The sequence below is a fragment of the Solenopsis invicta genome, chromosome 1 (genome assembly GCF_016802725.1).
Source record: "Solenopsis invicta isolate M01_SB chromosome 1, UNIL_Sinv_3.0, whole genome shotgun sequence".
Taxonomy (NCBI): domain Eukaryota; kingdom Metazoa; phylum Arthropoda; class Insecta; order Hymenoptera; family Formicidae; genus Solenopsis; species Solenopsis invicta.
In genome coordinates this window covers 23,275,421-23,294,448 of record NC_052664.1, presented here as the reverse complement: position 1 = coordinate 23,294,448, position 19,028 = coordinate 23,275,421, and the positions used below count along the sequence as shown (strand labels likewise).

Genomic DNA, 19,028 nt, shown 5'->3' with positions numbered 1-19,028 from the left:
ACAATGTTAACGCGATTAGGGGGAGATCGCAGGCACGGGAGCGACGTCCGAGCGCACGTTCCGAAATCGTGTCTGGCGCAATGATTTCCCTGCGCGAATTATTCCACTCGTGCCATTCAGCGGGCAGTATGTGCAAAACGAAGTTCGCGAAAAGAAAAAGAAAAGGAGGAAAGAAAGGAAAGAAAAAGAGGAAAACGCCTTGACCTGTCTATCTTTAGCTCGACGTCTTTGAAGCGCGCATTGGTGATGTCACTGTTTAGGTATTCTGGGTAGTATTTCGGGTATTTGGGGACCGTCTCGAGTAGTACGCGGCATATCGAATAAATTAATTTATCCAAGAATAGCCTTCTTATTCGTTCGCTTTTACGTCGACGTCGTCTATAACCGTGCGCCGTCGATCGAAAAGTGAAATGAGAAACGATTGCCGATTTTGCAAAAAAAAAAAAAAAAATCGTCTTTCACGCGAAACGTCTGCCGTTTCTCTCCTCCTCCCTCGTCTTTCTCTGTCTCGAGGAGCGCACTGCAAGCGGAAATGCAGCACGGGGTAATTTAATCCGTACTAATGCTAAGATCGCGAGATGGAGCTTGTTTGCCAGCTCGTCATTAGTCATATTATTTCAGATTAACTGTTAAGTCGTAGAACTTCCCGTATATACGCACGAAAATATGGCTCGTCGTAGTGCACACGAGAGTGCAACGTTTATAAATTTCTCAAGTATTTTCCGCGCGCGTTATTATTCCTGCGGATTTAATTAATCCGCGATGGCTTTAATAAAACCGCTCTCCGTTGTACATTATACTTACGTTACGACTTATATCGTTTTATAATTTTTTTTCTTTATTCCCATCGCGCCGTATTATGATTTCTATTAAAGAGCGATAGTGAGATACCGCGTGTTACGTACGCGGCATAAAGAGAGAGAGAGAGAGAGAGGAAGAGAGAGATACGACGTGCACGTGCGTCGAGAGATCGTGTTATAATCTCTCAGTTGAATTTTTCGATCCCGCATCCTTTCACTCACCTGGCGGCCACTTCCTCCTTTCTTCGGCGAATCTCCTCGCGGGATCGCGGTATGATGCATTCCTAGCATTTTCCTGACCCTGCTTCTCACCCGAGCTTCCGGTCGAAGATATCGCGCCTCGCGATTCGCAAGCGTAACAAGCATATCCCGGACGACGCGCGCCGGGGATCATCCGTATTATACCGCGCTCCGTAGAGATATACCTTTCACTCAATCGATCCACCCAATTTCCGTCTTTCGATACGCAATTCTCGCGAATGCGACGTAACGACGTGACGCCTTGTATCGCGATCCGTCGCAATATCGGCTTTTTTTTCTCTTTTCATCGTCGACACAATGGAGCGCCGTCTATTTGGAACGTGACGTGCTCGCCAGTCGACCAGCATAGTAATCTTCATAGTAATCACTTAAACGACCCAATCCCGCCTTTCACTCCTGCGAGTACTTCCTCCTTTCTTTCGGATTTTTTCACACTTTGCCATTCTCCGTTGCGCGAAGTTTTTCGAGTTTCCGGTGTACGTTAACCGATTAAATTACGACACCGCCCATAAATATAAATCGTCATAGATATAGTTTGCTAAACTTCTGTGTTAGAGCAGCCTTCAGCTACTACAGCAGATCACTTTTAACCGTAAATACGTTAGTTCGTTTCTGAAGCCCATATTTTCTTACGATTTCTAACGTGAGCATCAAATAAATTATTTTTCGTCAGTTTATCTATTTGTTCTTAATTTATTCACGCTCACAGGCTTGTAACGTAACATTGAAACAATTTGCAATATTCATTTTCTTGCATTATGCTGATTGATGCTAGTTTTAGCACGACAGTATTTTCGCTGTTTTTCCATATTCACTATACATTTCCCGGTATTTGAGCACTTCTTTTGCGGAACTTCATGAATTTTTCGCGTATCAGTTAACGTAAAATGATCCTAAACATGCCGATATGACAGTAACTAGAAGTTTATTGCGATATTAAACTTTATGTCCCACTTCTTTCTCTTCTTCTCAATTGTCTCGCGCTATATCTCACGGCTTTATCTCGAATCGAAATATCGCACGTGACTGCCAGTTGCGCTTGCGCCGCATTTCGCCGGCGAGACAACAGATAGCCGTAAAAATCCCGACAAGGGATCCACCGATGCTTTCTTTCCAAGTCTCGCACCGAAATCGCGCGACTCCTGTCGCGCAATCGTCGTTTCCTACGCGCAAAGGTCGAGAGGTCCGCCAATATTTTCAGACGGACAACTTTACGACCGGCGTATCTCCGCGCGACGACGGTGCAGTATTTATTCCTACACTCATGCCGTAAATTTGCGTAATTCGACGTTACGTTCGCGGCACGTCATTTTTATCGGCCCGTCAATTTTCCGCCATGTCCGCGTGCAATCGAACACGGCGGAACTTAATTTTTTTTTTTTTTTTTAAGACGGCGCGATAATCTCGAAAATCGCACGCGCTTCCTCGCAAGTGTCGTTTGCTTAATCGCTAATTGAACTTTGAACTTTCCAAACGGACTTCGCGCTTGAATTATCGGCAGTTTTATAAGTAGATGTGCGATGATTAGACGTACGTGACGCGTAACGGTAACTTCACACTGGTGATCGCTGAACAATGTTCCATGTTAATATACATGCCGTTTTCTTTTCTTTATTCTATTTTCACTTCCGGTTGGCATAAAGTAAACAACTAATTATGAACAGGGCATTGAAATTTTATTAAAATCGAATGCACATCCGGATCGAGTCTCGGTTAAAGATAAAGAAAGTGGGAAAGGGCAGGATGGCATCTGAGGCGCCTTTACGTATCCTCTTTTACATACATATGTCATTCCACGTCTCGTGCAGCCGAGATTCAGTAGCAGCGTGCAGCATCGTCGCGCCGCAATTCTCTTATTCATAATTCCAACGTCCGTTATTCATCATTATTAATAGATCAGCCATGCCGCCGGCGCGTATAACCTTTCTCCTGCATATTAAGCCTAATAAATCCGACTCGGCAGGCGACAATGCTTACGGCGAGTGTTCCAGAACGGCGATTATATTACGCCAAACAATGGTGCGCGAGACGTCAATTTGATCAAGCGAAACATTTGTTGCTACGCCGCGCCGCGCCGCGCAGCTGTATATTGACGTAGGCGTAATAAGTTATGTTTCGCGAAAATATCAGCCGCGATCTGCGATTGTGCAACGGCTCTATTTGCAACACGTGCCGCGCGGCGCCGATTCCCCATGGTTGGATGTCATCGCTTTTATTATCCCCGCGAATACCTTCGTCCCATGTCTGAATCCACGTGACCGCTGCGCGAATTAAAACCAGCAAAGTATCTCCCAGTGATCTCTTTCACGAGACAAATGAAATCTTCGTCGAATCCCATTATTTAACATCGGAGGGACGCGGCTGAATTGTAACATGGGATTCCGAAAGAGAATTTCAAGGCAAGTTGAACTGGTGTGTCGGGACGTATCGCCTTTAATAAAATTTTATTATGTTGCGTGTTGGATAATTAATTGAACAAGTTCCGGGAATTCGCGGTCGTTTCAGTCACGAGTATTAATCCTGTCTCACGAGCAGCCGTCTTTGATCGTTTTCTCCTAGACTTCCTGAATTGTGTTTACACTTTAGTTTGATAATCTGCTTCCAAGCGGCGAAGACGGCGTAGTTCGGCTTGTCGAAGGTCAAGTTTTGGAATTCGATGATTGAACAGTTGAGCAAGCCGACCGGTTATAACGTGTAACCTGAATTAAATGTGTGATGAAAATTCATGGCTGAGCTCTTTGTATGCGAATTTTACATATTTACATGTGTATATGTGTATAGATACGCGCCGTTGTAAATCTGAGTCGAGCACATCGTGGCTTTAAATTCCAAAGATTACTCCAAGGCGTTCGAGGCGCGCGTTAAATCACTGTTGAAATGTGAACCAACCGGAAAGTCTATCAAAACACGTAATATCTACGAAACCGAGAACTCGATTGGTCAGAAGTATAAGAGTCGCGCTCTTCAATAATGCATCAGCAGAAAGTGTCCCTCTGTCGCGTTAATTTATTAAAACATTGTATCTCGAGGATCGTGACGCATTTGCTGGAACGAGATCGCCGAACCGCGCGCCGCCGCCGACTTCGATGAAAGTGGGATGCGGACGACGCGGTTATAAAGAGTTAATTCTTTCTAGGTCGTTCCGGCGTGCGATATGAATAAGACGTAGTCGCTACTGTGTATTTACCATGGTTGAGCCCACGTTCGCATTGTTGCAAAACGGGCGCGCGCGTCTTCCTTGACATTAAAATACGCACTTACATGCGTTCCAACGTGAAAGCGTAATATCCTCCCGCCTACCGTTCTCTTTCTTCTTTCCTGATCATCTTACCTCGCCGTTTTCTGTCTTTCTCCTTCCTCTTTATCGTTTGTAATCGCTATACAATGTGGGCGGCGACGAGTCAAGTGCGCCCTTCGGCGCTATGAAATATTATCCGTTTATTCGCCGTCATTGCCGAATTACGGCGAACGTAACATTATCGTAATACTCTGTTCCACACGTAACGAATGTACGACGTACTATTATGATAATGTAATATAATTACATTGTCGATAGTCGTATCGGGCGCAGCCTAACACCGCATGCATTTGCAAATCAAACGCGTTACCCAATTTTGCATTCTCCTTTCGCCATTCTCGTGTTCCGAGCGTGCGCTCTCGTGTTTCTTTTTCCCTTCATTTCGTATGACTCCGTATAAACTGGTTCGCGTCTTCTCATTCTCACGTACGAGCCGAGTGATTTATCCAGTGCGTACGCGCCGCGCTCAAGTTACGTTGACCGATGCATTTTCCCAAAGAAAGCTCTCTTTGCTCCTTCAGACAAGGGACTGTCGGACAGGTTAACGTTGATTTATTACCTTCCAAGTCCTTCGTTTTCACCAGCATTTTTAACCTAAAGCTTAATTACCGAGACTTTATTTAAGTATGTATATTCATTAATATATAGTGAAAATACACAATTTTTGTTATGGCGGATTATATGGCGGTTCCAAGTTCATGGAAGATTGATCTCCGGCGATTGTCCCGGAGCAACCTGCGCATATTTATCATAACACTTATCAACGTCCGTTTTGACGTATTGCCTGCCGATATATAGTGTCGTGCATTGCGGCATTTTCCTTATCTCGTCCGCGATCGAATGTTATTAATGGAACGAAGTGTATATGCTTCTTGTTTACGATCGCATCGTTTTTTTTTCCATTCCGCGATGTTGCACGTTTAATGCGTCACGTCAACGATCTCCCTTTTATTTTTCATGGTCGAATATTGCGCGTTCCCTGTCCATTAGGTCAAGTGCGGCTACGAGTATCGCACGGCTTACACATATGTTTTGTCAGGATTATTTTCTTTCATTATTCGCGAAGTACGGTATCACCGCACGTTCTTATTTGTTCCGTCGATTTTTTTTTCTCTCTTTCGTCGGTGAACCACTGTTTGACCAACCGCACCTTATTTTATATCCGTTTTATGTCCGTTGTATCGCCTGTCCTCCCTTGTTATTTTTTATCACTCAAACCTTTATTTTCCTCTCTTTTTTTTTACTGCATCGACGGGACTGATTGCCTCCACGTCTCGCGAAATCAATCTTTGCGCACCGAAGTAAGACGTAAGCCGTGCGTGTGTACGGGCGTTCAAAACAGGTGGCAGCCGTCTAAGGTAAAAGTGCATAATTAATGTTCGTCTAAATACGGAGGTCGAACCGAAAGACTTTACCTCAGGCGCTCTGACTTTGTCGTACGGCCAATTAGAGGCCGGTGAATGTCGGGCGTGGTGAAAAAACGGCCCCGAAAGTGGTCAGGCTGAATTGCGTTACCGCAAATATCTTTTCTTCTCTTTTTTTTCCTTTTCGCTCTCCTCTCTCTTTTTCCTCTCTCTCTCTCTCTCTGCTTCTCTCGCATCGCACCTTCCTGCCTTATATCTTTTTTCTCGATCGGCTGTCTACTCAGCCTTGATGCCCGATGCTTATTTTTCTTTACTGTCACGATTTCGCCATCGACCACGATCATGTGTCTCACGCGTGACTCCTCTTCGCATTTATGCATTTTTTCTTTTTTCTCTCTCTCTCTCCTTTCCGTAATGCAGAATTGGTGCGTGCAGCATCGTACGGCCGGTGGAAGCCAGCTCCAGAATTATATGTGAAAGGCAGAAGTATGAATCTTTTATGAAGCTGAAATCGACTTTGCCAGCGCAAATACATATCAAATTCTTGAGCAATAAGATTTGTGGCTGAATATCAAAGCTGCATTGTCTACAGTACGCAGAGAAAACGATTTCTTTGGACTAAATAAATTTTATGGCGTGCAAACAAATTTGTTATTTGGAATAGTCCAAACTTATAAAATAATAATTAAATCAGGAAAGACTCTGAAGAAATAAATCGAAATGTGAATTAATGCCGATGAGAGCCAACACAAAATGTTCGTGTGTGAATTAATGTAATTAACAAATTATTAGTGTAGTACAGACGTATCGATCCTCAGTTTTGGAGTTTCCTGCAATCTTTCGTTCCATCCACATCGCTGTTACTTTGTTCATCCGCTACTTCTTGTTAAACAACGGTCTTCATCGTTATGAATATTCAAAAAACTTTTTACGCAACGACGTGGACTGTAACGTATCGAAAAACTTCACATTGTCTACACAATTGTACTGCATTATTTTTAGCTCCGTACATATCAATTTTTTGTAACTGCGCTACACAAGCTTGATTATCAACCATCGCATGTGGAATGGAGTAATAATTTTATACACTGACGATCGAAACATCTATACTGCACAATAATAATTTGTTGATTACATTGCTTCACACACGAACATCTTGTGTTGGCTCTTATTAGCATTAATTCATATTTTGCATAAAATAGTAATGTTATTTTCGTCAAATAATAAAGACTTTTTGAATGGAACAATCAAATTTCTATTCAAACAAATGTTTCGCATGAGCACATGTTATTTCAACGAAACAAATTTGTCAAATAAATAGAAATATTAAATCTAAAGAAATCTTTTTCTCTGTACAGTTTGAAATATACAAAAGCTTGGCGAAATATTGACTTCAACAAAAGATACTCAATTACATATGGATGTGTAATAAATTTATTAATATAAATTAATATAAATTTATTAATATAAATACGCTACTCGCAGCGTATTATTAAGGCGTTTGAGTAGCGAAATGTTGGCGTGCCTCAAGAAATGTAACGCATAATATATAATGTATACTAAATCTCACGAAATTACATATTATAAAACGATGTTGCGTAAGGTATAATACATGAAAGCGGGATCTACAGCTACTTGAAATTCACCAATCGGCTTATTCGGCCTAGGATAACGCCAATTTAAAGTACAACGCTAATGTAAGCTAGAGTTGGTACAAAAAGAGTTACGATAATGTACGTTCCCAATACTTTTGACTCCGCCAAAGCGGTACAAATGATGGACAAATTTCCGGTTAACTATGCTTTCTAGCTACATACACTCTAGCTACATACACGCGTGACACTGTGTAACACAATGTACAATTAACCCAGTGCTTTCCAACTGTAACACTCGGCACAATCATATGCAGCTAAAATGTTGGCTGCGCTCCACTTCGAAGCGTTTGATTAACCAATTGGAACAAAGAATTTTACAAATTAACGAATCGAAGAATGCTCCGAAGCATTTGTAGCGTCAAGTGGACCGTGTATCCGCTGTGCAGCTGTTTCACGCCACTTCATAGATACCAGATTTTTACATTTCGTATCACTGGAGCGGATGCCGTTTTCCTGGCATTCTAAACATTCTTAATCTCGGTTTTTAAGTTTTTTTTTAAAAACGATATCGAATGATTGATATTTATCTGTGGCAGATCGAATGCGTCTAGTTTCGACAGAAGCAGCGTCTCAATTACAAGTTGACACTATGTAACACTGTGTCACATAGTTCTGATTACGTTCTATTGCTGGAAAGCACTCTATCCCGTTAGGTTAGATAATCATCCTTGGTGAATCATTCAAGTCAAGCGTGTTTACGTATGGTGATCTAATCTCAGTTCGTTAAGTCGCAGAATTCAAATGTAAGACATAAGATATTTATAAAATGAAACGGTGATTATTACAAATTACAATGTTATTTCACCTTGTTATTGTATACTTTATTTTCAAATTACCGCGATGTAGTTATATGTTTTGTCTGATAATGACGGTTCCGGGTAAACATCGTAACTCTCTTTATATCACTCTATACAACTCTAATGTAAGCCAAAGACTCTGCTTACGATTTCTAGTACATCCGCATTTGAAATGATCAATTGTGAAAACTGTGAAACGGGAGGATCGAGGCTGACAAAAATACATATGAAGAACTTAGATATTGAACATTCGTAGAAATCGCATCCGTTTAATAGCCTTTTTAGCCTTTTTGCGGTTTGTAAATTTCACTGTAGAATTCGCAGAGAAGTAGAGCGTTGCGAGTTGATCAATAAAACGAATACGAGATACGCGCAGCGGCGGTGGCGCGAGCGGCGACGACGACGTCGTTGCGCGAACCATAGACGTTTCGCCGATCAGTCTGCTTCGTTCTCGACATCACTGCGCTTTAATGTCGTGAACGCGCTCTGGTTTAGCCCTGTAGAAGGAATGTGGCTGGTTTTCAAGGTTTGCCGGCACGTACCAGGACGTGGTATGCACGTGGAAACGCTCGCGCGAGCTGTGAGCAATAACCGATCTCGTTACGATTGGCAAATCGAGTGCGTGAGCATTGCCTGCGTTTTCTCCTCAGTCACGTGGTTTTTTATCTCTTCCTCTTTCCGTTCCGTTCGCATTATTTTTCTTTTCTCGCGCGACCGAGGCTCTATCTATTTTTCTCTCGGCTTAAAAAAAAAAAGTTTGAAGAGCCATAAAACGTAAGCTATAGAGATTTCTTCTGCTTTTTTTTCCTCCCGTTATTATTTGCATCATCTTCAAACCTCTTTGCATTATCTTTTTTTCTTGAAATAAAATAGAGAAACAGTAAAACTTAATTTTGTGATATTTCTTAGCGCTCGGCACGTACAAACGTTTGAATAATTAATGTCGTAAAATTCCCACCAAGAATAGATTCCCTTCGAATTCTTCTCTAGAAATGTATTAGAGCCACGTTGTAGGCCAGGATTCATAATCCATCGTTGAGACCGGTCTCTTTCAAAATCGTCTTAAGTACAGTCTTAAGATGCTAATACGAGCTCTGTAGTTTATAACGTCTTAGGATTATACTTAAGATGATCTTAAATATAAATTTGAATTAAATTATGAACACCGGCCACAGTCCAAGGAGCGCTCCGCGCTCTTTTCTATACGCGTCGAGAGATGCACGAGAATTCTTAGGCGGATCAAGAAGCGGTGCGCGCGCTCTCACCTGCCCGCTCGGCGCGTCGTTAAAGTGTTACTGTCCCTTTCTGCATCTATTTTACGGTTATTTCGCAAACGACGCGGGTTACGTCACGGAGCGCGCGCACGATTGCGGCGCGTTCCCCCTCGCTGTTGAAATCCGCGCGAGACCACGCTCGCGCGTCTGGGGAATTCGTTTTGATCGGGTCAGCCGCGTGGAAAGAGCGCGCCGAGCGCATCGTACGCGAAGCGCGTGTTCTCTCTTGGCCACTCGTGGGAGGAGTTGTCACGCGTCTCTGTCAAGGCTCTCTCCGCGTATTCTTATCAAGGTGTCCCACTTCGGCGGATCCGCGAGGTCGTGTGATCCGCGAATGGCGCGCCGACCTATGATCGCTCGTCGAGCGCAGGCTTCGAAGGAACGCGCTCGTAACGCGAACATCTGATTAAACACGGAGACCCTTTTCCGGAGACCGCGAGAATCCGTCTGATTCTGTGATTTCCTCGTGGAATCTGGCAAATTGCGCACATGTGTACACTTCCGCACGGCGGAGAACGTGGTCGGCGCATCTGTACAGTTCGATAGACTTGTAGCTCTTTCATTTTGTACTTCTGTTCAATATAATTCCTATATTATACGTTTTGATACAGTACAATTCGTTTGTTATATCACAGTTATTTTAGTTTATCGAGCTTGACGTCAATAACAACGTAAAACAATGATGTCGTTCTTATCGGTGCTATTTTTACAGCACACTGATCCTTTTATTATACATGTATAGCGAAGTTCCATTTGTCAGTGTCCCGTTTATCGGCGTGACGTCGAATCGAGTGCTGAACTTCCTCAACGACGATGTCAGGCACTTGATACCTGTCTCAGTCATCTGGTTCGTAGATCAAAGGTCGATAACCGGTCATTCTCGCTTATATTTAAACCTACGGCGATCTAATCTACATACGGGAATGCATTAGTTGTTATACGACGAATTTATCAGTTTTCTTATCTTTGCTCACGTTTTATCTACTAATCCCGCATGCGATTTTTTTGCAAACAATGAAAAAAGCTTTAAAATTAACATACTGCTTAAAGCAAGGATGCAAATCTTTGAACATACGCGTATGTAGGCGTTATGAAGATAACTTTGGCAGAAAAATTGTAAAAGTATTATAAGATTATTTACTTATACTGACTGGTACTAATGTAATTTAGATTTTCGCATTACAGATTCATTAAAGAATCATTCGTGTCTCGTTAATTCCAGAAAGGAGCTAAGAAGGCAAACATGTTTGTCGTAGTATCTTATTTCTACTCTGCAAACAAAACTGTAAAGTGCTGTAATATCTGAAAAGAATTGCCTGTCTTAAGTGACAAGATTCCACTTGAGAAGTTTGAGGGAACGAGAGATCTCGGGTTCTGCTTTACATTTTTACCTTGCACTTAACACTTGCGTATGCGATAAAAATATATATCGCTTTGGAAAAATTTCAAGAAGTCGCACGAGAGCCCTTTTTTTTCCTACGGATCCAATTTTCATCGTACGAATATCCATTTCGCATTTATTCGCTTGTTACGAACGTAGCGATTGAATTCGTATCGCGAGACGGTGAGAGTGCAATGATTCGCGCGTTCTCAACGGCTGCTCGGATGCTCGGAGAATGTCGATTCACCAAGATCCATTTTCACTCTCGCTCGTTGCTCAAGTGTGATTGAGCGAGAACTGTGGAAATAAATGATATTGGCTCTTGTCTCGAGTGATTAAAATTTATTTTTTAATTGGAAGGAACGTTGACGTATTTTTTGTCACTACCTCCTAAAATACACTTTCTAAATAAAGATAAAACAGCATAAGTGCTAAAAATCAAGGAAAATTTTCATAGAATATTTATTACTTTGGCTTGCACGAAGGAAATTTTTATAATTTGCTGAATCACAAAATTATCGTCAAATTTGTCAAATTTGTTTCAAGAGCGCATTTTTTTCTCAATAATTTTTAAATCGGTAAAATTGAACCGAAGTAAGTAGAATAATCTTATTTTATGCGAGCTAATAGTAAAATTATATTTCGACGTCGTGAGTGAAGATAAAATGGAAAAAGTATATCAAGAAATATTCAAAGAAATACCTAATGCACAAGTTACACACGTCTCTTGATAAGGCTTCTTTGTGTATCACACGTTTCTCTCGTCTTATATCTCATTGCACCTTTTACAAGAAGTATCGAGTGGTTTATATTTATCTACTCAAACTCTCGTTTATTTGGCGCGATACAAAATGTCGCGTAATCTCGATTCGTGGCACAGCGACCGTGATAATAAATAAATGGTAACGTAGATAGAGGCGCAAAGAAATGAACCACGACGGGACGCGATAAAACCTCTCTCCGCACGCTTTCCCGGTATCGTTTTCGTGCGGATTCGTAGGCGGAATGGCGCTCGCGCGCGTCCGCAAATAAACCGGCGCGTTGCCTATTATAGATACGCGATTACGTTCATTATGCAGCAAGACCGTCGCGAAAAGTTCTGCTTCGCGATTATATAACGCGTTTATTTGTTCATACTAACTTCGCGAGTTGACGTTATAAATGCTAACATTGTCTTCATGCAATATTAAAAGATCCTTGTACGTACGTAAACCGTGGCGTTAGATTTCGATAACAGCGCCGATGATTAATCGCGAGTGCGATAATTAAATGTGTGACGTTGCGCTGCATAAAACATCGTGGATGCGCCGGTTCATCTGCAATGTCTTTATCGTGATATGTATTTCGTTTTTTTTTATTTTTTTTTTATTCCTTGTACTAGAGAGAGAACATCTACAAACTCGACGATAAATTTACGATGTTTTTAGTACTCATCGCGACGACGTGAGAAAATACCGTTTCATCACAACGCGCGACATTGTTCTACACTTCACACTCTCATTTGTAGGTGAAACGAACCTACTCATCGAGTGTTGACTCTGCGTGCATGCCACTCATTAACTACTCTTACGAGTCAACGAGTCCCGAGAAACTATTAACCTCTCGCGAAGATACAACGTAAATGTCAAATCTCTCGAAAATGATTACGTAACCGTAAATGTAACGAGAGATCTGATTTGTTTCGCTGATCGATGTTGGTTTATTCTTTCCCAGAAAAATATCGCAAACTTTATACGCAAATTAATTTGCACATAAAATAAATGTTCAAAATTTAATGGACAGTACACGAATGGAATGCGGAATAATTTTATTTCGTCGAGGTACTGATATTGAATTCTCATCGACATGAAAACTTTGTACAAATATGTATGTATAAATGCTGTGTTGTTTGTCCATAATTATACGGTGCATTCATTCATGTATATATGTGACTTAGAACATTTTTGGAATGCCTGTGTATGCTTAAACGAAACAGCTACAATTTAATTACAACGTTCTGTTCGAAAAAATTGCAAAACACAAGCGATACGTCTCGTAATACATATTTTTGGAAACGTAAAAAAAATAGCATCGTGATATTATTTAACGCTTTCACGCTTGCAACGTGTCATTGGTGATAAAAACGGTCGTTGTGCAAACGTTAAACGGCAGTGAAAGTATTGAGTAAGTTTATTGATGTTTCTTAATTCCGTTTAATCATAAATAATTGTCGTTTCTCGCTTTTTTTTACGCCTACAATTTTACAATCGCGGTTTACGAAACGATTTTATAAAGCCAGTCGAGAAGGGTCGATTTTATTATATCGAATTATAAGGAAATGGCGAACGCGCGCTCGGATCTTGTATTAATTTTATGTCTCGTATCCTTGTCGCTGATAAAGCTAGAGATATTTCACGCAGGCATCTGCGATTTACTCCATAGAAACATTCACTCGCATTGGATTGTTTCTGATGGCAATCGAACAACTTAGTTCATAGCTGAATGTGAGAGAACAAAAAATAAATTCTATAAAACACCTCATTTACTTGCACCCGCAAGTTTCTTCGAGTCAAAAAATATTTGAATCGGAGAAATAGTTTGGTTGTGCAACGCAAATCTTTTTTTACATGAAAGAAATATATTTGTTAAAATCAGCAACCATATTATTTCTTACATTTCTTTGAAATTATGTATTTAAACTGAGCAAATAATTTGAACAAATAATTTATTTACTTTAAAAAAGGCTAGTAACATCATTTCTTGAAATTAAATAATTTTTTTTTTGAAGATATTTTCACTTTACTTTAAAAAACCAAATTAAGGAAACGATTCCATCAATTTAAACATAACTTTTCTCTGAATGCGGTACAAAATTTCTATGGAATAGTACTTCATATTCAATTAAAAAAACGAAATTATTTTACGATTATAAGGATGAAAAGGGACCAAAATTGGTGGTATTCGCTCAATTTATGGCTTGTATGGGAATTTATAGTTATCGATTTGTATTGAAAAATAACAATTCACGATAACGTTGAATTCATTCGGCATATAATCCATTTTTTACGTGGTTCTGCATTGCAAATACTAAAAAAAAAAAAAAAAAACCATGAATTAAATTGGAGACGGTCGCCCAATGAAAAACGTTACTTTGTTAGTATCGAAAGCGAAGCGAGAGGCGCCATGACGCGAGGCGAAGGGGAGATCCATTTCCTGGTTGCTATAACATTCGCTTTCTTTGTTTCGTTTGAGAGCGAAATCTCCGCGAGGCGGGAGGAAAAAGACCGGCTCGCGCGCGTTCGAGCGCTCATCGCGTGAAAGTACAAGCCTAGTTTATCTGACCGACAATGTTGCAGTATTACGGCTGCGCCGAGCGCCAGAATCCGATGTTTACCGCGAACGTGACCTTTTTCTGGTATTTAGAATAGCCAAGGCATTTGCAGAAGACACTCCGGCGCGCTCTCTTGCTGCGCGAATCAATCTTCCATGGCATTCTTTCCCAGGATGGCATTAATGACGGCGATGACAGAAGGAGCGACGTGCCGTCGCTCGCGTCGTCCTCGTGAAATTCCCTCGCCGCTTAAATGTTCTCGAGTTCTCCCCTCGGAGAGATTACGCCTTTGGCACATTGCCTCGTTGGCGAACAAAATCGAGCATCGTCCGCGTCGGGAATATCTAATGATTTCAAACACGATGAATTAACTTAATACACATGCTCTCTACCGTCCATTGTTAATTTCCATTTTGCTCGGCACCTCGCGGAATCGATATCCCAATGAATAGGGCAGTCGCGCACGTAACAAAGTCATACTACAATGCAAATAATGTTAGAGAGTTTTGTTTGAGATAATTGAATGGCAATTATATTCGTATCGGTCTGTATGGACTATCAAGATTCGCGGTCGGTTGCATAAGCGCTCGTAACATGGTTTGTCATGGTTGGCACGATTTACACTCGATATATATTCTCTTTCTATCTGACGCAATTTAGATTTCATATATTTTTTTTTATTTTTGTTGTTTTTAATAGATGTTAGAGGAAGGAAGTGGGTGATGGAATTTTTTTTTCATAATTCAGTAAGTATTAATGCGATACGATTCTTATCAACACCAATTTGTTGGCTATAGAGTTTTACCAATCATCTTATAGGACGTATAGAACAAACGTATTTTACGATTTATCGAAGAGGGAAAAAGCATGCGTTTGTGAGGCTTCAGAGGGATCGTGGAATACTAACAACTGTCATAAAAGGCAATTCTAACATAAAAACACAACAAATTAATAATCTTTCGTAAATCTTGCGCATCAACTAAGTGTCATGAACGTTTTATGAACATTTTATAAAATATATATTTTATTTGAAGAAAAATTTTTTTCAGTAATTTCTTTCGCTTAAAAGATAACTTTACAAATAATTTCTTTGCCAGTAGTAAGCATTAAGGAACGTTCACGAGGTAGTAAAATTGCAAGAGCGATCTTACGCTCGTAATGCAAATGGCTCACAACCTCTCTCGCTGCGTGTTATAACTTTATATACCGAATTTAATACACACAATATTACGACACGCATTCAATTCAATCGCATTATTCGAAAGCCACATTTCAGGTCTTCGAGCTAAGCTACTAAAGTTAAAAAATTAATACGTAACATATTTCTCAAAATTACGTGAAGAGTACACACCTGTGTAAATCGCCGCTACTATTCTACAATGTTCAAATAGACCGTAACGAAGTAATTTTAGCTGCATTTAGAATTCAACGCGAATTATACGAGATATCACATATCTCACCACTTTACACGTATCTCACGACTTTCGTCTTTACTTGTGTTAAGTTAGATTACATAATTTTGATATCATTATTTTTTTAAGGAAATTAAAGATACATTACGATATACGATCCGTCCATTGATATCCATTTATGCATTTCTTATATACTATATAGTACACGCATGTGTATTATATTGTTGTAACTTTCGTGCTTTCACGTAACACACGCGCGCTCCCGCGCGGAAATGAGGGATTCTTTTAAGAAAGGAAAGGAATACTTTGAATATGAAAAGGAATGCGAGAAACGCGAATAGACGATCACGAGGGAGAACGCGTCCGCACGGGTCAATGGCTCGTCTCCAAATCTCTATGACGAACGTTTTTCAAACGTAACTCTCATCTCTCGCTTCTCAATTACCTCACGCTAGAAGAGCTAAATTCAGGTTGCCCAAATACTGAGTGGCACGGATGTACGGGCATGACACTGCCTTCTCTCTCTTAAGATTGTCGTCCCGACAGTCTGAGCTCCTGCAAGCTAATAGTTTACTTCTTCTTCCCCGTAGGCTCCAGGGTTTCCGGGTGGTTCCCTGCTCTTCCCCGAGCTTTCACTCCAGATTTTCGAGTACCGTATGTATATCCGTTGATGTATTTCCCCTATGCATATACATTTATGTATATGATACACTAAGAAAAAAATTTATTTGAATACTTGCAATAAAATATTTGCTTACGGTACTTAAATGTTTATTCAGTAAAAAGAAAGTACAGTTAAATTGCATCAGTGATTCTTGTACTAAACAAATATTTATTTACATTTAATAAATTATTTCATTGCGAGTATTCAAACAAATATCTATTAAAATTTGGTAATATTTTTTTCTCTCAGTGTATGTATATCCGTTGATGTATTTCCTACATAACATATATGTCCGTACATGATACATATATCCATTGATGTATCTTCTATATAAGTATTATCGTAATGGCATACGATTAACTATCATGGGAAGCGAGTGAGGGAGGAGGGGGAGGGAGCTTGTCTTTGGGCTAACTTTCATCCTGTTGCATTTAGAGATTCCGCAGTACGCGTTCACCGGATCTATTGTTTCTCTTCGGGACTTTCCTGTTACTAGAAACACACGGCCTCTGTCTCTCGCCTGATGCCGCAGCGTCACTTTATTGCGACGTTACGTTTCCACCATTAGTCACTGCAATCTCCCCACCAGCAAAATTGGGCTATTACCAATTCGCGCATATATGTGCCTCATGTTTGTTTAAAAGGAAGCAACTGAAGATGTATGTGCGTGATTCTTTTCCTAACATAAATTCGCATGAAGTAATTTATTATCCCTGTGTTATTTCTTGATTGAAGGACTTATTAACGATAATGTAATTGAATGAAAGGGGACACACGTTGATCAACACGTGTTCTATAAAATAATACTTTATTAACTGAATCGTTTTATCAAGGCATGTTATCATTAAATAAAGATAAATATTTAAACTTTCTTTTTCTCATCATCGTCATCAAAAAAGTGCGCGAACGACTGTGAATGCCTTTAGCAGTATTGAAGATGGATATTGGAAAGACTTCTAGCGAAAATTACTATGATTAATGCTACTTTGACTCGAAGAAACTGAAATGATATTACGTAACTTTCAGGAAGAATATTAGACATTGCCTGGTGGAAAAAAAAGCACAGAAGTACTGTATGCAAATGTTGAATTTAAATGTAAATTTTATGTCGAAAAAATTTCTAGTAAATAATAATCAGTTTACAAAGAGATAATTTTCTGCATAAATTATACGGACAAGAATTCAATTTTCTCTTTCCATCTCTCTCTCTCTCTCTCTCTCTCTCTCTCTCTCTTTCTTTTGTTTTCTCTTTCACTCTAGCATTTTGTAGTTGGAAATTATGCTTACTTTATACAATTGTACCTGCATTGTTTCTTAACGGCATAAATCTTGCGACACATTTATTTTACGCCACGCTTGTTTTATGCCACGTCGAAACTTATTGCCCACGACTATCCGTCGGTTTTTTTTTCTTTCTGGATGCCGATTGCCAAGCTGCTCGCTTGGACGGAAGTCTGATAATCGCATATGCGTCAACAACATTCATGCTTGTGTGCGCCGGTGTTACGCAAGCTGAAGTTTTCAACCGTAAAGACTGGACCTCCGGATAACTACGAGGCTTCGGGCTAAATCGATAATCAAATATACATACTTGTGGCCGTTCTTACATCGCTGATCGGATAAATAGTGACGCACAACGAGTATTTTCATTACATATTCTCTCTCCATTGATGCTTTCTCGCAAAGCCATTTAAGAATTACATTTAGAAAAATCCTCACCCTACTGCAATTTTATTCCTCAAAATTATACATCTCGCGAAAATTATTAATAATTTAAGCGACAAATAATGTAGTAGTAACGAATTTTATCTGGCTAATGACTCGATATTTATGTTTCTTTCGAGAACCGCGATTGAGTAACGATATTAAGCAGAATCAAGTAACGTGGTTATTTAAATATTGCTAATGAAAATCTACAGCATAGGATTTTTATATAAAATATTACGCGATTACGCAGAAGTTTTGAATTTGCAGAATTCCGTGATACGATCATAATTATACCGTCTCTATTGATTTTCACATCTCGATGAGATTCTTTCTCTTTCATGAGGGCGAATATTTTTGTAAATAACGAACCTTTTGATACGAATATATGTGATGCAATTATCTAACGGATTCTTCGATGCTTACTCGTATAGCCGGTACTGTTTCCTTAAGGATCGAAGCCCCTAACGCAGACGTGACACCAAGTGACGTAGAAGATTAATGCCAGTCAGAATATTCCGACACGCGATGATGTTCGCCCACTGCGCTCACGATTGGCTTGTAGAACAGATGGAGGACGCACTACGATAATTTTAGACATTAGCGGCATTTCCGTGTATGTCAGTGGGTCACCTTATCTCGCATTTTCTCGCGGTATACATGCGGAACGTGTCAGCGATCTTTGAAACGGAGGCGTCGAATGTGAAAAAAAAAATAACAGACTATGCATACGCACGTACGACGAGCGAAAAGCGGACGATGCTCCACGGATCTTTTTCTGCCACAATATCTGCCACGGGAAATTTCGTCCAACGCGTTAACACAGTTGAAACAGGCGTCCTCTCACATTTTCTAGATTTATGCCAGCTGCCATTTACAGTATACATTTTTCTAAAGTAATACTTCCAAACAGAAACTTGTTGAAAATTTATTCTTCATTTAATTCGTGCAACACCACGTTTTAATGTTTTATACATGTCTGTTTAGTACAATAAGAGTTTCTAATTTAAAAAAAAAAAGTTAAAGCGAGGCAGAAGAGCTAATATACTGTTCTTTTAGGAAAAAAAGACAATAGTACTTAAAATATCAGAGATGTCAATCAAGATTG

At 40.0% G+C, this 19,028-nt stretch overlaps 1 protein-coding gene across 7 annotated transcripts in view; it reads left to right on the top strand.

The window, feature by feature from the left end:
- The window catches only part of LOC105193264 (terminal nucleotidyltransferase 5C), a 108,243-nt gene that overhangs the window by 66,582 nt on the left and 22,633 nt on the right, over positions 1-19,028 (top strand). Inside the window, exon 2 of one of the 7 annotated variants that reach the window (XM_026131398.2) lies at positions 16,143-16,206. The exons of the other annotated variants lie outside the window; for them this stretch is intronic. The gene's annotated coding sequence lies outside the window, so the exon portion shown is untranslated. The remainder of the gene's footprint in view (positions 1-16,142; positions 16,207-19,028) is intronic. 7 annotated transcript variants of the gene reach the window in all.